Source organism: Athene noctua, chromosome 7 (assembly GCF_965140245.1).
Source record: "Athene noctua chromosome 7, bAthNoc1.hap1.1, whole genome shotgun sequence".
Taxonomy (NCBI): Eukaryota; Metazoa; Chordata; class Aves; order Strigiformes; family Strigidae; genus Athene; species Athene noctua.
The window spans coordinates 39,412,575-39,432,555 of NC_134043.1; the positions used below are offsets into that span (position 1 = coordinate 39,412,575).

General features: G+C 40.3%; 1 protein-coding gene across 4 annotated transcripts in view; it reads left to right on the plus strand.

Moving 5' to 3' along the window:
- The window catches only part of SPATS2L (spermatogenesis associated serine rich 2 like), a 90,615-nt gene that overhangs the window by 18,889 nt on the left and 51,745 nt on the right, over positions 1 to 19,981 (plus strand). For 2 of the 4 annotated variants that reach the window (XM_074911245.1, XM_074911246.1), the window contains exon 2: positions 4,148 to 4,210. The exons of 1 other annotated variant lie outside the window; for it this stretch is intronic. The gene's annotated coding sequence lies outside the window, so the exon portion shown is untranslated. The remainder of the gene's footprint in view (positions 1 to 4,147; positions 4,211 to 19,981) is intronic. One more of the 4 variants, XM_074911247.1, reaches the window with a different exon arrangement.

Sequence of the window (19,981 nt, forward strand, 5' to 3'; positions counted from 1 at the left end):
AAAAGCCAAGTGCCAAAACAATCAACAAAATCTCAGTTTTTTTGTGTATACCAGCACACTCCAGATAACCTCTGCGCTCAGTAATGTCAGCATTTGATAGAAGTTTTCCTGCCTTCTGTTGACTTGCTTCTCACACTAGAGGTTCCATCAGTGGCCTCACCAGAGAAATATCCTGGAATGAAAACTAGCCGTAGTCCATTGTATCCCTGTGTTACCAGCATTCATCCTAGCTTGGCATGCTTCTGATAGCAGCAATAAACCTAGCTTTTCATTTTTGAGGAAAAAACCCGCAAAAAACCCCAAAATAAAACCCAAGCAAACTATTCTTAACAGTAGAAGCCACAGGTAGAGACATTAGAGGTAAATGTGAGCATTGGACCCTGCAAGCTAGCAGAATGGAAGTCTTCCACTCCTCCTTATGGTAGTCTTTTGTTGAGCTTGTGAATATGTAGTGTTGAGTTCAGTTTAATGTTCAGCCCTGCAGTATCTCTCTGCTTGTATGCAGGCTACTGCAGGCAGGATCTTGTGGCTTCTCCTTAGATTTGGAATTGTGTTGGATGTTAACTGTTTTAAGTTGGGGTTTTGATTTAGGACTGGAGGACTTTATTTTGCTGCTGGCTCCCACAAAGGTAGGAGCTGATTTAGACACAGTCGGATAACTTTCAGTTAATTCCAGTGCTAATCTTTGTCACTGGGCTATAGTTAACACTGTATTTTGGCTTGTGTTTAGGATATGTACTCAGGAATGGAGGGATTAAAGGTTACATTTACTGTTAGGATCTAGAAGGCTCACAGGTCTGCAATGGAATTAGCAGAGTGCAGTGTTGAGTTTTTTGAGCTCTTCTGTGTGACAGGTGTATCGTGAAACCTTAGGTTAAGGTTGGGGTCAGGGCTAGGCATCAGAAGAGAAGGGATCAAAGAGCTTATTTTACTGTTCCAAAGAGGCAAGAAGATTCATATAGGATGAGGACTCCTGTTCAGAGTGTTATAGCTCATCATACACTTTGATTCTGCTCTTTAATTAAGGTCTGCGTCTCTAAAGAGCTGTTGCGATTTAGATTTAAGCTTAGTATCTGGTTCTGGTGCTTGTATGTGTCATGTGTCACATTAATACTAAGATTAGGGAACTGTTAAAGGTCAGAATTCAAGATGCAGAGGTATTTAAGTGCTTGGTTTATTTGTATGTTCTCCAGGGCTGTAGAGCTTTGATTAGCACTGATTCCTGCTGCTTTTTTTGGCTTGTGTTAGTTTTGGTGCAGCTGTTTGTTACTGAGCTCCAATGTGAGATTTGTGATGTGATATCTGAAGCTCTACTTCTTTTCTCTTCATACCCTGCAGTGGGGGACAATGGGATGAAGGTTCTGAGAGGGTGTTTAATGTCACTTCCATGCATATGGCCTTCATTGGCCATAGATCTTCCACAGAGGAATATGGGCCGCTGTTTTTAAAATCTATTCTTACCTGCAGAGTCACAGCATGCTTTCCTATTTCAGGGTCTTTTTTGTATGAAAATAAAAATTACTTTAATAATTGACCTTTCATTATGATGGGAAATTACCCTAAAACATTTGCAGACATTAAGCAACAGTATTTTCTTTGATAATACAGAAGTGAAATAAGTTTCCTTTTAAGTGTTGTACCTTAACTCTTGACTTCCTTTCTTCTCCCTTGAGTCATTGTTTCCTGCATTATGTTTTCTTTGATAATATGCCATGGAACATTGAGTAAGGACAAAATGATGAGTTAGAAAGGTAAGCAAATTAGGGAGGGGTGCCCCCTAAGAATAATTGTCTGACACCCCTCCACCCCCATTTCATTTGGTCAGACTTGATAAATGTGGTATTGTTTGGAAAGAATAAACCTTTACAACATCCAATAAACTTATATTTTTTTCATATAATATATAGCTGTCTCGATTATCTGCTTTTTTACTTCCCAGTGATGCGAACAAAAAATTTTTTACTTTGATTTTTTGCTTGTGCTTCTTTGTCGTTTAAAATAGTCTTTAACAGTGGCAATCCTCAAAGTACAAGATTTACAATTCTAAAGTGATTCTTGAATCACTTCATACCAGTGACCATATTTCATACCTGAGACCACATAAGAAATGGGATTCTGAGATTGCCTGTCACTTTGGTCTTCAATATTTCATGAAGTTCAAAGGACAAAAGTTGTCAAAAGAACTCACTGAGTGGCATGAGGGGTGAATTATTTTAAGTTGTAAAACTCTTCCCATTTGATTTTTCAGATTTTAATTTTCCCCTAAAGTTGGAGAGGGATCTTTCCCACAGCTTGGGTTGAAGAAGATCAAAACTGGGATCTAGCACGTGGTGTGTTATGCAGGAAAAAAGCAGAATCACTAGGGTGCATCTACAATAATGTGCATGATCTGGTTTGTTCTGTTTAAATCCTAAAAATACCACCTGCAGACTACAGACATTAGCAGAAGAAGTTAGATGTCCATATGTTGGCATAAGAAATGCAGTAACTGTTAGGAATGTTGCTGCTTGGTCTCAATTCAGGTGCTCGCTAGACAAAAGCGATGCACGGCATCTCCCTCATTATCTTGTGACCCTTTGAAGGGACACAAATAGCCAAGTCTTGCCCTGCTTGCACAGAAGAGCAAAGTGCTGGTAGGGCCATAGCATAGGCTTCTTCCTGAGCTCTTGGTTAGGCTATTCTGCCCAAAGGCTAGTGGGTATGCTTCCCTTCCCAGTTTTCCAGCTCCTCTATTCATCTTGTGGATCTGTGCCTGTTGTGTGGATTCCAACACCCAGAAGTGCTCTTTAACACTGTGACATGTGTGAGTACTTGTATTTCTTCATCGAAGCATCACATTTTAAATTGCTCCATTCATTCCTTTGATTTTGAACATAACTGTGACTCAGCAAGCCATGCAGAAATGTGTGTCTAGATTGCAATGGACTTTGGGACCTAAACTGTGAGAACCTTTGTTGTAGGAGCCTTTGTTAGGTGAAGTGCTTCAGGGAACACCTGGCTGTTTCAGATACGAAGCAATTAAGGGTTTTCTGCCTTGCTTTGAAATAAAACCTGTGACTCTGTCAAGACTTTTGCACTCTAAAACTTCACTTTGGCTTTGGCAAAATATGTCGTTTCAGTAAGGATAAAATTGATGAAATAGGACAGCAGTCTCACACTTCTGGTCTACAGAGAGTGAGTATTTTGTAATACAGAAGGAAAATAAGTCTGCAAGGACAATTCAGTCATAGTATCTTAGAGGCTGATTTTGGCGGTCAGGATGTTGAGAAATGTCATGTTATACTTCTAGGGTTAGCTGAGTGACTGCTGAACAGATTCCAAATTCCAAAGCAAATAAGGACCAATGTGCAACTCACTTAAGTAGCAACTAGAAAGAAATAATTCCTGTCTGGTATGCATGGTTAAGTCATAGACCAGTTCATGACTGCCTTCTTGCAACTGCAGAAGAGAGTACAAAACTTAGCTATTACTTCCCACCCACCTACCCCCCTGCCCCTCTCCTGCTAATGAAATTGGGAAATCAGTTTCCATTCATCTGTGTATGGACATAAACAGGCATTCAGCTCTCCATGTGGTTGTATGTCTCTAACTTTGGGGAGAATTCCTCTGAAATTTATATGCAAATTGACAAAGGCCTTGTACTGTGGGCAAAGTACTGGTGTCACTCCTTAGGCTTTGTTTTGTTTCAGCTGAGTTAGTATTCTTGAGATAATAATTTCCTTACTGGAGAATGACCACACTGCAGCTGCACTAGTATTGCTCAGAGGGATTTGATTAGTAACTGGTGAGTTACTTGCACCTACAGCCTTTTTGCATTAATGGATACAATGGTTCACATCACTTAGGTTTATCTTTCATGTGCTGGCTAGTTTGAGTTTAAAACATGTGTTAGTTTTAAAAGCAGGTTTGCTTTAGCTGGGAGAACTGTGTGTGATCAGGAACGGAACTAATAAGAAGGCTTAGGAAATTGCCTAAGCAATGAGGATAAGCCTTGTGAAAATTGGTAAGGGCATCTGTTGGCACCCCCACATGTTGACCAGAGCAGTGAGAGGGTGAGGGATGTTTTTTCACAAAAGTCTCCTGTAAGGAGAGAGCAGTAAAGTATATCATGAGTAAATTAACTAATTACTTTCTCTTTAACTTCCAGCTGTTTTTTGCAGGAGAACTTAAGGTAGAAGAATAAGAACAGAAACTGGAGTCATTCACAGTGGTAAGATACCTTTTATATCTCTCCTTGCTAATCATTGTGACTGGCATGTGGCTAGGTAAGTTCAGAAATTTGAGTCACGCTTTCAACCTATACTTTGTGACTGAGTTAATCAGGTTTCTTGAGCTATCTTGCTAAAGCTGATCATAGTGCCACCTGCCACAGTGGTCACAGGGAAGGAAAATTCTCCAATCAGTAGAATTGTGCTTTCAAAATTCCTTACTATGTTGCTTTGACTTCTTATAAAGACAGGGATTAGTGGATAAATGTGTCCTCTTTCAAATTGTGCATGTGTGTGATGGATAACAAATCAGAAGATATTTTATTTATAGGTCCATCAGTGCCAAAACAAGAAGCCAGGAACTTTGAGGCTTCTGTCACAAGGGCAGTGCAGCCTGTTTGAACGTCTTGGAAGCTTCTTTGGTTTCTGTTTTGTCTGCATAATCTACCTTTCACCACTCCAGATACATTTCTTTCCTTTATCTTCATTCTCTGTGACATTAAGTTGATCAGCTTATACTATATTGTCCTACTGCTGCTCCTCATCCTTTTTTTTTTAATTGTTTGGACTGCTGTGAAGATGTATCATGGTTTGCAGCTTGAAGGTTCTGCTGAACTGATATTCTGAAATCATCTCACACTAAGTATAGTCCAAGGTGATGTGCAGAGAATGGTGGGAAAAGGCAGCTTCATCATAATAAAATTAAAAAACAAATATTAAACCTATAGACTACAAAACTTAGAAATGGGTTCTCTGCAGTTGCCTCAGTTCAGAGGTAGTCTGAACCTAATGGTTTTTGTCACTTGTTTGAAGAAAATATTTGTTTAAGCATATCAAGTAATTCCTCTTGCTGTTGTGTTCTCTCTGTACAGCATGTTACAAAAGCATAAGCTCAGCCTGTTCCAAACCCGAGTCTAACAAGTGGGCTAAAGACCTTTTCATTATGTGTAATTCTAATGGGGATGGCCATTGTTTCAAAAGGTTCTCCAGTTCACTTGCAGCTTAGGACATCTGGATTGTGTTTCCTATGAATAGCTTCCTGAGAAATCTTCAGTGAGTCACTTAATGCCTCAATTTTAAATCTGTAAAATGAGATAACAATACTCCCGCACTTGAGCATGGGTGTCAGGATGACAAATAGATTATGTATTGAGGTTTGTGAAATGCTCAGACATTTGCTTAAATAGGCAGAAGGAGAACTCATTTGCACGTTATTCATTGCATGCACCCTCCTTTTTTTTTGGTGGAGGGCAATTACACTGTTTCTTAAAGATTTCCTTTTTACTTGAAACTTTTTTTACACGGCTGCTACATGGCAAAATTCCAAAGCTTTTAGTGGTAGAAGGCTTACAGGGAGTGGCTGAATAGAATCAATCTGTTAGTTAATAGTTTAGCACACTAAACTCAGTAATGGTGAGATATGTGTCTTCCTTGAAGGAAAGGATTAAAAAAGATATGGATGCCCTAAGTAGTTCTTACACATCTGTTGATCCCAAGTGTGGCCAAGTACATGATGAAATACTATTTGTCTGGCTATCAGCTCTATTTACTTTAACTAAGTGAATCATCGGGTCAGTTCCTGACCAGACCTCGAGCTGTCAGAAACAGATGTCCTGCCTAGAGAGCAAGATACCTTGGAAGTATCTCCGCCCTTGTCAGCAATATTACACAGCACTGGAATCTCTCAGAACAGCAGTGTTGGTGTTCAATTATTTCAGTGAAAAAATGGTAGTTTTTCAGCTGTACTTGGTCTTCCACATGAGAATAATGTCTTGTGGCTCTGAAAATAAGGATATTATTGCTGGCTTGTTAATGAAGGTCCAGATTTGTGAACCAGATCATGTACTTTGAAGGGCAGTAGTAGGGGGATCAGTAAAGGCCTCAGACTTGTAAGAGGCTTATTTTTTCAGCTCTGACAAACCTTCAAGTTGATATTAAAAAATAGCTGCTGTGTGTAAATATTATTCCTGGAAATGAGGACAAAATTTTGAATCAGCTTTGAAAATCTTTTCCTGTAGTCTCTCTCTGCCTCTCTACCCATCAGTAAAATGATAATAAATGCTTCCCCCAAGTTGTGCCGAAGATTGTACTCTGCTCAGATATTTGGATGTAAAGTGTCATACAGATATCTACAGAAATAATAGAATACTGTAGACACTGAATATTGGGGCAAGTTATACACTGGGATATGAGAATAGTACACCAATCTGGAATGGGTTTTCTGTATGACTCTCTGTGATGGATTTACCCTGGCCAGCAGCCAGGCACCCACACAGCTGCTTGCTCATTCCCCTCACCAGATACCCACAGTGGTGTAGGGGGAGAAAATAGGAAGAACAAAATCAAGAGAACTCTTTGAGTCAAGATAAAAACAGTTTAATTGATGAAGAAAAAGGGGGAGGGGAGGAAATGAAGCAAAGGAGGTGGCACACCACCTCCCACAGACAGACCAATGCTCAGCCAGTCGCCAAACAATGGCCACCTTGGAAGCAAAAAACCCCCTCTTGTTCTACCTCAGATTTTGTTGCTGAGCATGTGGATACATGGTATGGAGTATCCCTTTGGCCAGTGTCCCCTGGGTCAGGTGTGTACCCTCCCAGCCACGTGCCCACCTGCAGCCTACTGGCTGTTGGGGTGTAGTGGGAAGCAGAGACGGCCTTGACACTGCTCAGCAGTAGCCAAAACTGGTGTGTTATCAGCACTGTTGTAGCCACAGATCCAAAACAGGGCACCATATGGGCTACTATGAAGACGTTAACTCCATCCCAGCCAGACTCAGTACGCTTTCTTTTGAATGTAGTACTAAAAAAAAAATCAGAAGAATAAAATCCTGATGTAAGATCTTAAGAATGGAGTTTTCTTGATTTAAAATGTTTTCTTGTATGCGCAAATGTGGCAATTTCATTAGTGTCATGGGCACTTCTGAAACAGTTCAAAAAGACCCCAAGTATGTGCTGAAGTTCATTTTTCTCTGAAAATGGTTCAAAAAGTTTGTTGTAAATTTCATGAAATTTAGTAGGACTTAAGTGCTTTTCTGAATAGGGGCTGCATGTTCAAGCTGACTCCATCCTGCAAGAGCAATTCTGAAGAAAGGTTTGATGGTCGCACTGGGCAAATTATCTCAGAAATGTGTAGTTCTGTAATTACTTAGATGCATCTTGTTACTGTCTGTATAAATATGTAATTTTGTGCCTTAAAGTAATCAACTCTACAAGTCTTCTGAGATGGAATTGTCTGCATTTATCATGAGACTGGACAGATAAATTGCTTTCAAAATTAAAACATTAAGAATTAGAATTATATGATTATCCTAGGAAATTGAAAAAATAAAAAGATCTGAAATAGGAATGAACTCTTAGTTCACTTCTGAAAAAAGAAATTTTGGTTAATTACTTCAGTGTCAGTGTCCCTGTCCTTCCCTACACAACACTTTGTTTTTGATCATTTGTGCTGCTGTCAAATGAAAAATAACTAACTGGCAGCTTTGTGATGCAAAAAGCTCGAGAAATAATTGAGATTGGATTTCACTGATCACTTTGATCAATATCAAAGTCTGAAAAAGCAGGTTGAGCTTTCACAGAATTTTCTGATGAAGTCATGAAGGTTAAAGGAGATTCTTGAGTTCTTGAAGAGATTATTTTTAGGATGTTTGGACTCCTCTGTTGTTACTGCTGACTGTTCTTTATTCCACTTCTGTTAAGACTGATGAGCATTTGCTCCAGGTGATGAAAAGTATCACAAAGGCTTTGGTGAATGTACAGCAGTGACTGGTCTGAATGTAAGAGTTTGAGGTGGCCATCTTCAAATCTCTGACTAGATTTGTCAGTTGACGCTATCCAGTTCCAGGAAGGATATGACATTATGGGATTTGTTTTATCACACAGTATGCACAGTGAAACTGAAACTTTATTGTGTTCATAAAAGGTGTTACGCAGTTTCTCATGGCTTTTCAATACTGAAGCATTGATTTGAATGAAGGTTTCCTTGAATCATGGGGAAGAGTGAACATACTAATAAAAAAGCAGCCTACAGTAAAGGCAGGACAGAATTGCCCCCCTCCAGTATGTTCTGAAATGGTTCATGCTGTAACCATGATCAGAGCAAGTAGTTTTTCTTCACCAGTGATAGCTTGCATTTCTGTTCTTTCTATGGAGCATGCATCATAGAAGTAGGTTGGAAGAATTGTGGGTATCTTTATCCCCAGCAGCAGAGGATCAAACACCTTTTCTGAGGGCAGTAGTATGGACTGTGTGCTCTACACTCCATGAGTGGAGGACCAGGGCAGTAATTTGTTCCCTGTCCAAAAGCAGGGGGTGTGTGGGAATAAAGTGGTGAAAGAGTTCTTGTATTTTTTCCTCCAACTGTACAATTCACAGTTCAGACAGTTTAAAAAGACCCAAAGCATTCCCTGTTTGCTGCGCTCTGATTGTGAGAAAGGTGGCTAGACTGTCTGGTCTCAGTTAATGAGTAAAACCCCTGGAAAAATAAAAATAATGATGAATAAAGTTCAGCTCTTGGAACAGCTCTACCTATGTCAATATTATTGGGAACTCTGCATATTTAAGGAAGACAGCCAGCGGAGCTGAATCTCATCCTGTGTAAATTGATTCTTGTACATGGATTTTTTTTTTTTGTTCTTCATTGTTGGAGAGGAGAGTCCAAATATTGAGCAACTATAAAGCCACCTCTCTTCAGCCAAAATCCTTGGTTCTGTGGATACCAGCAATAGAGCTCTGTTAACTACAGAATCTAGTCACAGTTCACATCTGCTGCCTGCAGAGCCAGCCTTGTGCGTTTTGGTATGTGGCTAAACTGGAGATGTGAATTTGTGGCAGCTCTGACTGCATGGTTTTGTCTGCAGTAAGAAATCTGTACAAGTGACTGCCAGAACTGCTTTTTCTGAATGAAGATGATAACTTTGTGTATGGCTTCATGAAAATATAGTCAGACACTTAAAAAAAAAAACCTATCTCTTCAAGAATCACTTTTGCCTTTACTTGTGGTGGCTCTAGAAGAGTGAAGCAAAGGCATGACTGATAGAGGGTCTTACTTGACTAAACACTGTGGTCAGCTCTTCTGTGATGGTGCAAGCTGCAGTAACTTCCTGCTTTGATTAGTTGAACTTCACTTATCCCAAGTTTTGCTGTGATTTGGGCTCTCTGGGGAAGGATAACTGGCTCGTAGGGAATTTGTTTCGTTTTTTGGAGAACACTTGTTCAGCAGAAGTTTTAGAAATGTTTCAGTTATGATCAAGTAATTCTACCCACCCCAACAAAACTCCTGTTTGATTGGAAAATTCCTAACCAGCCCAGTTTAGTGTCTGCTAGTACTTACTGCTTGCAAGATGGTTAGACCGAGTTGAGATACTCAGAATTTGGTTTGCTTCGTGTGGTAACTGTTAACTGGCACCATTGCTTTGAGAGTGCCTATATGCAATATATAGGAGCTTGTAATGTTGCTAATTAACAGCAGCGCGGAGAGAGATTTAGTAGTTAGGACAGTTTTGAAGTTCCCATGCAAAACATGTGCACTTACCTGAAACATGCTGGTATCCACGTTTGCCCAAGAAAAGTGGGTATGGCATCCTGACAGTTTCAACACAGGGCGTTGCTGGTAATGGCAAATGAGAGATTGATTTGATACTTTTGAACACTAGATTCTGTATAGCAAATAGTATGTTACTTTATCCTACAAAGCTATGTTAAATGTTCCTTTGCAGAAATTCTGGACAGATGCAAAGTGAAGGCCCTTCTAACGTGCCACAGTTTATCAATTCACAGATTGTGAATTCAGAGATGGTCTCCAGTGAATGGGCAAAAACATGAGCTGAGAAATGCTCTAGAGCATGTATGTGCTGTACAGTGTAACTGATCTTACCTGCCTTTGAGGAAAGTACCTTCAAAATAAAACATATATTTATTTTCTGTAAAATGTTTCTCAACAGATGAACAAAGCACCTCCTTTTTATTCTGTTGATAGAATTACTCCATTTGCTGTTCACATGTTTTGTTCATTTCTGTGGCTCGTCAAACAGCTTTCTTTATCAGGATTGCACTTGCCAAGTTAAGAAATCTGTAATTTTTTTAAAAAGTGCCTTATGGGCCTGGCTAAACAAGGGCCTGGATTTATACATGTCAGGCAATGCTTCATACGCTATTGACCTTCAGAAGCAGAAGTTTTCTGGCGCTGTCTCCTGATTATTGGGGTGGGTGTGAGAGGTGAAACTGGTTAAGATGCCTTTATATGTTTTTGGCAGTACAGTCTGCATTGGTTGACTGTACTTTGAAAATTAATTTTGATGTACCTGGGTAGTGTGGGTTTCAGCTGAAAAGAATACTTGGTTTCTTGGGCTTTTTTCTCTAAAAGGTGCAGTTCAAAGTCCAATAAATACTGTAATAGGCACTTATTTTAATATGTAACAGCAATTAGGTTGAAGGACTGTATGAGCAATAAGTAATTATAGCTTAACTTATTTATATGCTTTTGTTGTTGTTTCCAGAAATACCTTTTGTTAACATAGAAAATCAATGTTTTCCTAGGGGGTAGGAAGGTGGGAGAGGAGAGGAAGGCTAGCATTTATTTTAAGTCTGGGAATACCAAAATGTCAGTTGGTATTGCTTCCAGTGTAGTGTGTCACACACTGTTAACATGGGAATACTGCTGGGCCTATGTCTGTTTGTCATGGGTATGCATAAAGTCATTTTAATAGAGGAACTGAACTTGTAAGTAATTTTTAGAGTTTTTATGTACATATACTTTGTTTATGTGCATATATATAAATACTTTAAAATACTGTTCAGGGAGAAACTTGCATCTTCAGAGGACCTATGGGGTGACTTGGTCTTAGAAAATGAAAGGCTGCATTTAATGTCAGTGTTCAGTTTTGGAAGGTTCAAACTGCTCTGGCACACTTAAATCAAGTACTTGCCTTCAAGCATATGCATAACCTTGCCAACTCATAAAGTATGCTTACATATGCTTTGAACATACATTATTCACCCGAGGCCTAGCTGTATTAAGGCTTCTTTAGGTCTGTCTTGCCTCTAGTTGAGTATCTGGCTTTATCAGTTTTCATCAAAAGAACTTTACTTCAGGGAGCTCTTTCAGAGCTCTTGTAAAGTTCTTCCCTTCCCCAAGCTCACCATAAACTTGCCAGTGCGTCATCATGAGTGCAGTGTTTCCCTGTGTGCTCAGCCAGGGCAGCTCTGGCTGCTGTGTTCAAAATGCGACTACCCAGAGGCTCCGTCTCTGTCTGCAGCCAGGGAGGGGCTCTGCTGTCCTGTCCTGTGGGACCAGCAAGCAGCTGGTTCAAGTCCATGTAGCTCCTTGAGTTCAAAGGAGTTGCTCCAGCCTGTATTTACCAAGAGTTAGCCCTGCATGTGTAGAAATGGTAAACTAGCCCTTCAGAGATGTCTAAGTGAGAAAGAAAGGTGGTGTGAGCTTAGAACACTTAATAGAAAGAAGGTTGAAATGTGAATAATTCCAGGACTTTTTTTGAACTTGAGATTTATTCCAAGATTATGAAAAGTTACTGTAATAATTACACTGTACCTGTCTGCTGATAGAAGTTTGAGTCCTTGTGACAATTTTATTTCATCTAAAACAAATGTGAATTTGAACACTTGCTGATGTTTATTTCTATTGCTTTGCTCTTACTGTTTAGAGAAACCACTGTGATTGAGGCAGGTTATACTACTACATTATATACTTTGCTGTCAGCATTCCCATGCCATACTCTTCTAGCAGTCCACATTTGGGCAACCGCAAAAGCAAATTAACTGACACTGTCTCTTGGCATGCCATTCTGAGTTGAAATAGCAGCCAGTGTAAATGACTTTTAATGACTCTAACCCCTGGCAAGAATGACTTGGAAATAATACCTAGTTTGTAAAAACTGAAAGTTTTGGGGTTTTTTATTTTATTTATTTTGTAGGGAGTTCATGCAATTGTAGAGTTTCTGTAGATCATATTTTACTATTTCACTGCTCTATCAATGTGTTTGGCAAGATTCCTTCAGGCACTTGAGGAAGAGCAAGATGCTAATGTTTATTTTGGCACACGTTGCTGTGGAAAGTGGGTTTTCTCAGTCTGAAATTTTCTTTCCAGATCCCCCATCCCTCCCTCCTGCATATCAGAGAGGACCATTTTACTGGCCATGCAGCTGAATCCAGCTATTCTAAATTTGGCTTAGCTCTACAAGTGAGATAAATGTAGTAAACCTGGGAATTTTGGACATCTTCAGTTTATGCTGAATCAGAGTGATGCTCTGTGATCTTACAGAGAGATACTCCTCTGTGATGGCAGCCAGCAGAACATAGGCTCTAGGCTCTCAGCAGTGCTTCTGTTGCAGAGTGGGGAGGGTATAGAGCCCCTGAGTGCAGTTTCGAAGGTGGAGAACATTGGGAGCCAAGCAAGTTGCCACTGAGCAGCCACTGGCAGTAGTGATAGTGATGGAGTGGTGCTGGGATTCTTGACTTTGGACCTCTGGAGTGGGACAGTGCCTTTGCTGGCTCTTAACTGGTTCTACAAAGCTAATAGATGGGTTTGAGGGGAAGATGAAAAATAGAGAAATTCACCTTCTCTTCTGAAGAATGGCCGTGGGGCTAAAGCACACTTCTAGTGTAGCAGGAGGCAGGTTTGGAACAGGCACTTCAGTATCTGTAGGCTGGAGACATTCCCTTGTCACTGGTCTACTGGGATGAGTTTTTTCAGTCTCTTCCATTTGAGTGGTTTTATTTTTTTTTTAAATAAACATTTATTGTATGGATTTGTAGGACAGGACTCCTCATTCTTTCAGAAGTTCTGATTTTAATGAGTTGGTTATTTCCTACTCTGAAACAGAAAATTGTAGGGAAACTTTCTGGCTTACCATATTTCAGCATCTTAGTATTTTTTTGTAGTTTCATATAGCTTCTTGACATGGAGTAGAATTTCAGGGCCATTGGTGAGTGTTTCCTTCTTACGTAAAAGGGTAGTATAAATTTTATGGGTTAAATAGAAGAGCAATGGAAAGCGTTGTCACCTTAGTTTTGAACTAAATATGCATTTGACCACTCACATCCTTTCAGCAATATATTTGATAGTTGTTCAGGTCGAATCAAATCATGTACTTCAGCAGGGACACAAACCCAAATGGACAGAGAGTTCAAACCAATGGAGGAGGGAGACTGTTGGCTTTAAGTTACTGGCTTTCTTCCTCAAATGGTAACAGTCATGCAGCTTTAGAGAGGGTCTGGCTTGAAAATAAATGTTTGGCTACTAATCAGTATGGTGAGGATAGTGGGAGGAATTTTCAGAGGTTGTGCCTAAGTTACTTGGCTGTTTTCTAGGAAACAGCTCTTATATCATATAAATATCCTTTAATGGAAAGGCTTGGTACAGTGCAACAAGACCGCCTTCCAGAAATTTGATGGTTTTTTGAATCTGAATTCCCAGGTTTTGTTTAAGAAATGTACTATTAGTTGTGTTTTGGAGATGTTTTTCAGGATTCAGAATGCTATTTATTTTTAAAAATAATTGTACTTATTTATTTTCAAATTTATTTTACTTAAAGTATGATTATTTCATAAAGCATTTTACTATATTTGTAGTTTCCACCCACTGAGCTACTACTGAACTGACTAGAATGTGTTCTTAGAACACTCCAAGTTAACTAAGTTTTTGGTATCCAGAATTTAGCATAGACTTGATTAGCTTTTCTATAGCGGGATATTTCATGACCTCATAAAGTTTGAAGACTTCTTCATCCTTACTATCTGTTCAGAACAAAGATGGAGGGTGGGAGATTTATCTACCTTGTAGGTTTATGTCTTTGCCAACAGCATGACATAGTCTTTTGGTTTTAATTCATGATATCATTAGAATTACAATGATTGAATTTAAATGCAATTTAATAAAAGTTTGTCAAACAACAGAGATGAGAGAGAAAACAGTAATGAGAACTTCACAGGTCTCTGGACTTTTAATTGCTTTCCCATCATGCAAAGAGGTTGGGGTTCACTCATCCTAAACTCATTGCCACCCTAGAGTAGTTGACTGACATGATCTGGACTCAGTAAATGGATCATAATAGGGCCAGACAAAATTAGTCTGGATATTTGTATTGTGTGCATTTTTAATGCACAGGTGCAGAATGTGAGGTAATGAATCAAAGATCTTTTTGTGGATGGAAGCCAAGTAGCCATAAAAGGAGGGAGTAGCATTCATATAACATGGAAGCAAGTAGTTATTTACTAACTGTGTTAAGTACACAAGGTGACTGCTGGTGTAAGAATGTATGTGTATTGCTGTGGAATAGATGTATGTATTATTAGAAGAAAAACAACTTTATTCCAGTAAAAGGGTTGCTGGACAGGGAAACTTAATGTGTTTTCTAGTGAAACTTAATGATGCTGTGATGACTCTTTAGCAGACAGTAAAAAATGAATGCATATATATATACCTTATATACCTTGGCTCATGGATTCTCACAGAAATGTAGTGGAAGTAGCACTTCTGGGTGTGTGTACATGCCTGCCTATATATATATTTATCAGCAGTTATAGAATATCTACTTTGTACTGGTACTCACATGCTGCATCATGGATACATTGATCTACACAGGACTTGCATGTGTGACCTTCTGTGGCCTGATTCTCCATTCCAGTAATTTGCTGTAATTAATGCAGAGCTGGCCTTTTGTCAGTGTTGTGATTCAGGTGTCTCCTATGGCAGTTCTTAGCTGTTTCATTACAAATATGGTAAGAGCAGGGACTGCATTTTGCCATGGCGAAATACAAGGAGGTGGCAGAGATAGCTTTAGAATTCAGCCTGAAGCATTAATAAAAAGAAAAGTAATTTCTAATGTTTGGTATTCTTGAGCATTAGGCTAAAATTCCAGAATGAATTGCTCAGAAGTGCAAGAAAAGATCAGTAAAATGTTACCACTTACTAACTTTTTTTATAATTATTGCAAATGTGGGCATATATTTTGCAGCTGTCTGGGTTCGGCTGTTTGCCTGAATTTTCTGCCTTTGTGAGCCAGAGGCTATGAGAATCACTTTGATTTATTTCAGTGCGGTGTAATGCCACTTACAGTGTGTTTAAGGTTGAGCAATATTTATAAAGCATATTCAGAAGGTACCAAAATCTATACTTTCTTAGTTTTTTAAAATTTATCTCCATTGCTCAGATGTGTTAATGACCAAAATATATGCAATTGTGTTGAATTCTTCTCAGTCCAAGGTATATTCTACAAAGGTAGCAGATTCTTATATTTACACATCTCAGATGGTAACTCTGGTGATGCCTGTCATGTAGCATCAGTCACTTTGCACAAATGAATATTGAGAGCGGCCCTGCAGAGAAGGACTTGGGGGTGTTGGTGGATGGAAAACTGACTGTGAGCCAGCAATGTGTGCTCACAGTCCAGAAAGCCAACAGTGTCCTGGGCTGCATCAAGAGAAGTGTGGCCAGCAGGTTGAGAGAGAATTCTCCCCCTCTGCTCTGTTCTTGTTAGACCCCACATACAGTGCTGTGTCCAGCTCTGGGAGCCCCTGCTTGAGTGGGTCCAGAGGAGGCCACAAAGGTGATTGGCAGGCTGGAGCACCTCCCTTATGAGGACAGGCTGAGAGAGTTGGGGTGTTCAGCCCGGAGAAGAGAAGGCTCCAGGGAGACCTTGTAGTGACCTTCCAGTGCTGAAAGGGGCTACAGGAAAGGTGGGGAGGGACTCTGTGTCAGGGGGTGTAGGGATAGGATGAGAGGTAATGGTTTTAAATTGAAAGAGGGTAGATTAAGATGTACTTATAAGGAAGAAACTCTCCTGTGAGGGTGGTGAGACATTGGAACAGGCTGCCCAGAGAAGCTGTGGCTGCCCTCTTCAAGCAACTTGGTCTAGTGGAAGGTGTCCCTCCCTATGGGGGGGGTGTGTGTGTGTGTGGAGCTGGATGATCTTTAAGTTCCCTTCTGACACAAACTATTCTATGAACATCAGCTAGTACACTGATGCTCACTCATCCTTTGGGGAAGCCACACTGAAACTCGTGTTAAAGAGCTTAACTTGGATAAAACAGACCCAGCATTCAAAGACTGTACAGCAAGAAGGCTTACAGGCAGCCTTTGCTGTAATAACAAGGGTGTGGTGTTGTCTGTGTACCAAAGATAGGAAAGACAGCCAGAATCTTTTGTGATGTCCATATCGGAAGATATGATCATATCACAGAATACTTGTAAACTGTTTGGATAAAATATTAATGGAGTTTGGGGAAGATGCCAATCGGGTATCTTTCTTATGACTTTCTCCCTAACTGGGATGTTCCTAAGGGCTGGAACTTATACTGGGGGCTGCAGCACCAGGTGCATGGAGGGTCTGAGGATCCATCACACACCACAACATGCTCTTTCCAGCATGAAAGCACAGATGCCCGTGGAGCCCCCATATGTAGGGGTCTAGCTTTGCTTACGCACTGGGGCTGGGAGAAGGAAGTGAACTGACAGGAGAAGGCAAGCACAGGCTCTCCCTGTGTTATATTAATAGCATCATCAGTGCTTAGGAAGAGGAGAGCACAAGATCAGAGCGCAATGTGGTGTATTAGAATGAGGTACGGGACTTACTGGTTGGTGCCTAACTGTTCTGTTGTGACACTGGTTGAACTTCACAGTTTTACCTGTTTAGAACTGTTCCTGCCCTTGGCAGAAATCTAAGTATAGGAGACAGGCTTCAAAGGATGCTGACCCAAGTGTTAGGGACTGTTCTTCCTCTCATATCCCACTCAGTTCTGTCCCTTTTCTCTCTGTAGCAGATAGGTCCATGGACTCTCAGGTATGGACTTTATAGTGTTAAATAACATAACTGAGTTCCTGATGTGCCACTGCATTATTTTCCAAACTTTTATGCCTTACTGCCTGTTTTCAAGCAAGCAGTCTTGCAAGGATGTAGATCTCCGAGACGTCTGCTGCTTTCTCAATTATGTCAAACATTTCAGAAATCACAATGGGGGAGTGTCAACCTTTTCTGTAGGAATCCACACCTGCATGTGGAATCAGTGAGACGTTTTATTTCCTTCATCCTGTTTCCTGCTCTGCAGCCAGTAGGTTTTGGGCAGAGTGTGGTGACCATGAGGGGATCAGACTGCGTTAGTTGAGCAGGAGAGAGAATGCAGAGGCAACAGCTGCATTCTGTGACTGAGAAAAGCATGACCAGGGGACAGCAGTGGGACTGGGCTCTGCACATGGAGAATATTCTGGAATGCGTGTGTACTCTTGCACATATGTTTATGCATGCATTTAAAGAAAAGGATAAAGGCCTCAGATATCATCAGATTTAGCCAGAGGCACTTAACTAGCCTGAAGTGCCTAATCTCAAACTTCTGAAAACCAGGAAATACAAAATCATGGCATATACCCTTTCTGGATGCAATCTTTAGAAGGGCATAAAACAGTACTGGAAAAATACCAGTTCTGTATTAATTATACTTTACATTGTTTTTACTAAGTGTGTTCATTTATAATGACACAGAAGGCTAAAAGGACAGTGGGGAGGACACTTGCTAATATGCCCTAGATACTCTTGACACTGGTTATGTTTATGCATTTATTTTTTAATTATTTATCTTTAGACACTAAGCTACAGCAAATGAAAAGTCATACCTGTTGCTAATCTCAAGATAGTGAAGACAAGTGTCTAAAACTCACGCTCTCTAGTAGTTTTGCAACCACACTGGCAGGGCTTTGTGTACAACTAAGGACACTAATTTTTCTAACTGACAATCATATGCACACTAATGTTTGGTCTTTGATGCAATGAGGTGGTTTTTTCTTCTGCTACTTAAACAAAATCTGAGTGAAGACCAGAAGAATTCCTTTCTGAAATACCAGAGTTTTGGAATCATGCCCTTTCAGTTTTGTCAGTCTTTCTGATACAATAATGCTAACTTAAAACTGCATCAGAAAAGGTGTATTCATCACAGCCTTCATCTGCAGTTCTCTTGTGGCATCTCTTTGTAATGAAAGTCAAAGTCAAATGAGACATGGAGGCCACGTGTGTCTGATTCTGCTGGTTTTTTCTTCACCTAAAGCATGTGGAAGTCTGCAGGCAAGGCAGTGTAATATAATACATATGGGTAGATAGGAATCCTATTTAAAAATGATATGTAATTCTATAGAGGAAGTAGGAGTGCGGAAGATTAAAGTATACTGCAAGCTGCTACAATCTCATTAGATACTTGGCATTTACATCTTATTTTTTGAAGTTGTCTCTAAAATTGCAATTGCTTTGTTCCACCCTTACCTTGCATGCTACCTTTTTGGAGCTGGGGGATTTTAACTGAACTATTTGGAAATGAGTAAATGATCCTTAATTAAAAATTCCAGCATTGCTCTACTTTAGGAACATATTTGACAAAATTGTAAACTCCAGCTGCTCTGTTAACAGTGAAAGCTTACTCGGTGACTGGGTGTGTGTACTCTTGCTTAGCAGGGCTGACAACAAGTGTACCAGTGGTGGGGCTATGTATCTCCCACCTTGTATGGCTGTGCTGTCTCCCAGTGTCCGCTCATGGGCTTGCCTGACCTGTAAAAGCGAAGAGGAGGGCATTGCAAAAGAACCTGGCAGAGGGGTTTTTGGGGGTGCTGTGTGAAACTTTGAAAAGGTCGGTCATGGGACATTTGAAAGAAATTAGCACAGTGAAAGGAAGGACCGGGTTAGCACAGCGTGCAGCAGATGACTGCAGAAGCAGATAGGGATTAGAGGAGCATTGGCAGGGCTCAAGTCAGACCTGGGATTCCTGTTGTGCTGGGATGGGGGGGAGCATTATAAAAGGAAACAGTTGCAGTGGACAGATGAGGAAATATGTCATTTGGGGGATGTAGGAGACTATTTGTCCATAAACCTACAGATGGAAAACCCTTCCAACACTGGATTATTCTGTGCTGTTCTGTGAGGAACTTTCTGTTCCCTGCTGCCAAAGATAAGTTGCATTTTCAGGTGTCAGAAATGGTGGAACAGGTGTCACACACAATCTCCTCCACTCAGATAGAGCTTACTACCCCAGTATTTTCACAAATTGTACCTTTAATGACAATGTTTATGCTTTCATAAACTGTTTTCTCTCCTCTGTGTATTTGCAAGGCAATAAATTTTAATTTTGTTGGAGCATGTTTCTTCTTTTTTCTGATACAGTTTCTAAGTCTGAAATTTAAATGTATTAGGTGGGAATTGCCAGGTTTTGCAGTTACGGGCAGGACACAGACTTGGTCTCCTGATCCTCTGATGCTTGAGATACAGGCAAACCCACCCATGCAGACTATTGTATAAAATGACGTGTTTGGCACCTTTACCCAAAGGACTGTCTAGCTGGAAGGTGTCTGTGAGCCGAACAGCTCCGAAGGTGGTGCTAATGGAAAGGTGACACCTGTTCCTTGGAAGCTGAACACGGCAGCAGTGGGTTCAGAGCTGCTTGAGGACAGAAAGGAAACCTCTGTAAAGGCTGTGTGAGCAACCACATACTTAAGGCTGTGACATGAGCTCTGGCATATTTTGTTGCAGTGGTTAAGGGCTGTTCCAAACTGTCTTCCCTGTTGGATGTTGCTACCTGCAGTACAGTCAGCAGGGCAGAGCAATGCGCCAGCACCTTAGCTAAACTGGTTCAGTTTCATGTAGCTTAAGTCTATGTAGAGTAATATGAATTGCTTCATTTGGTAGGGGAGAGAAGTAAGGCTCTGCCAAACTTAATCCATTCTTCTCTGCAGCATTCCTGTGAATGCTATTGAAATGTTTCATTTTACAAGCAAGTGAA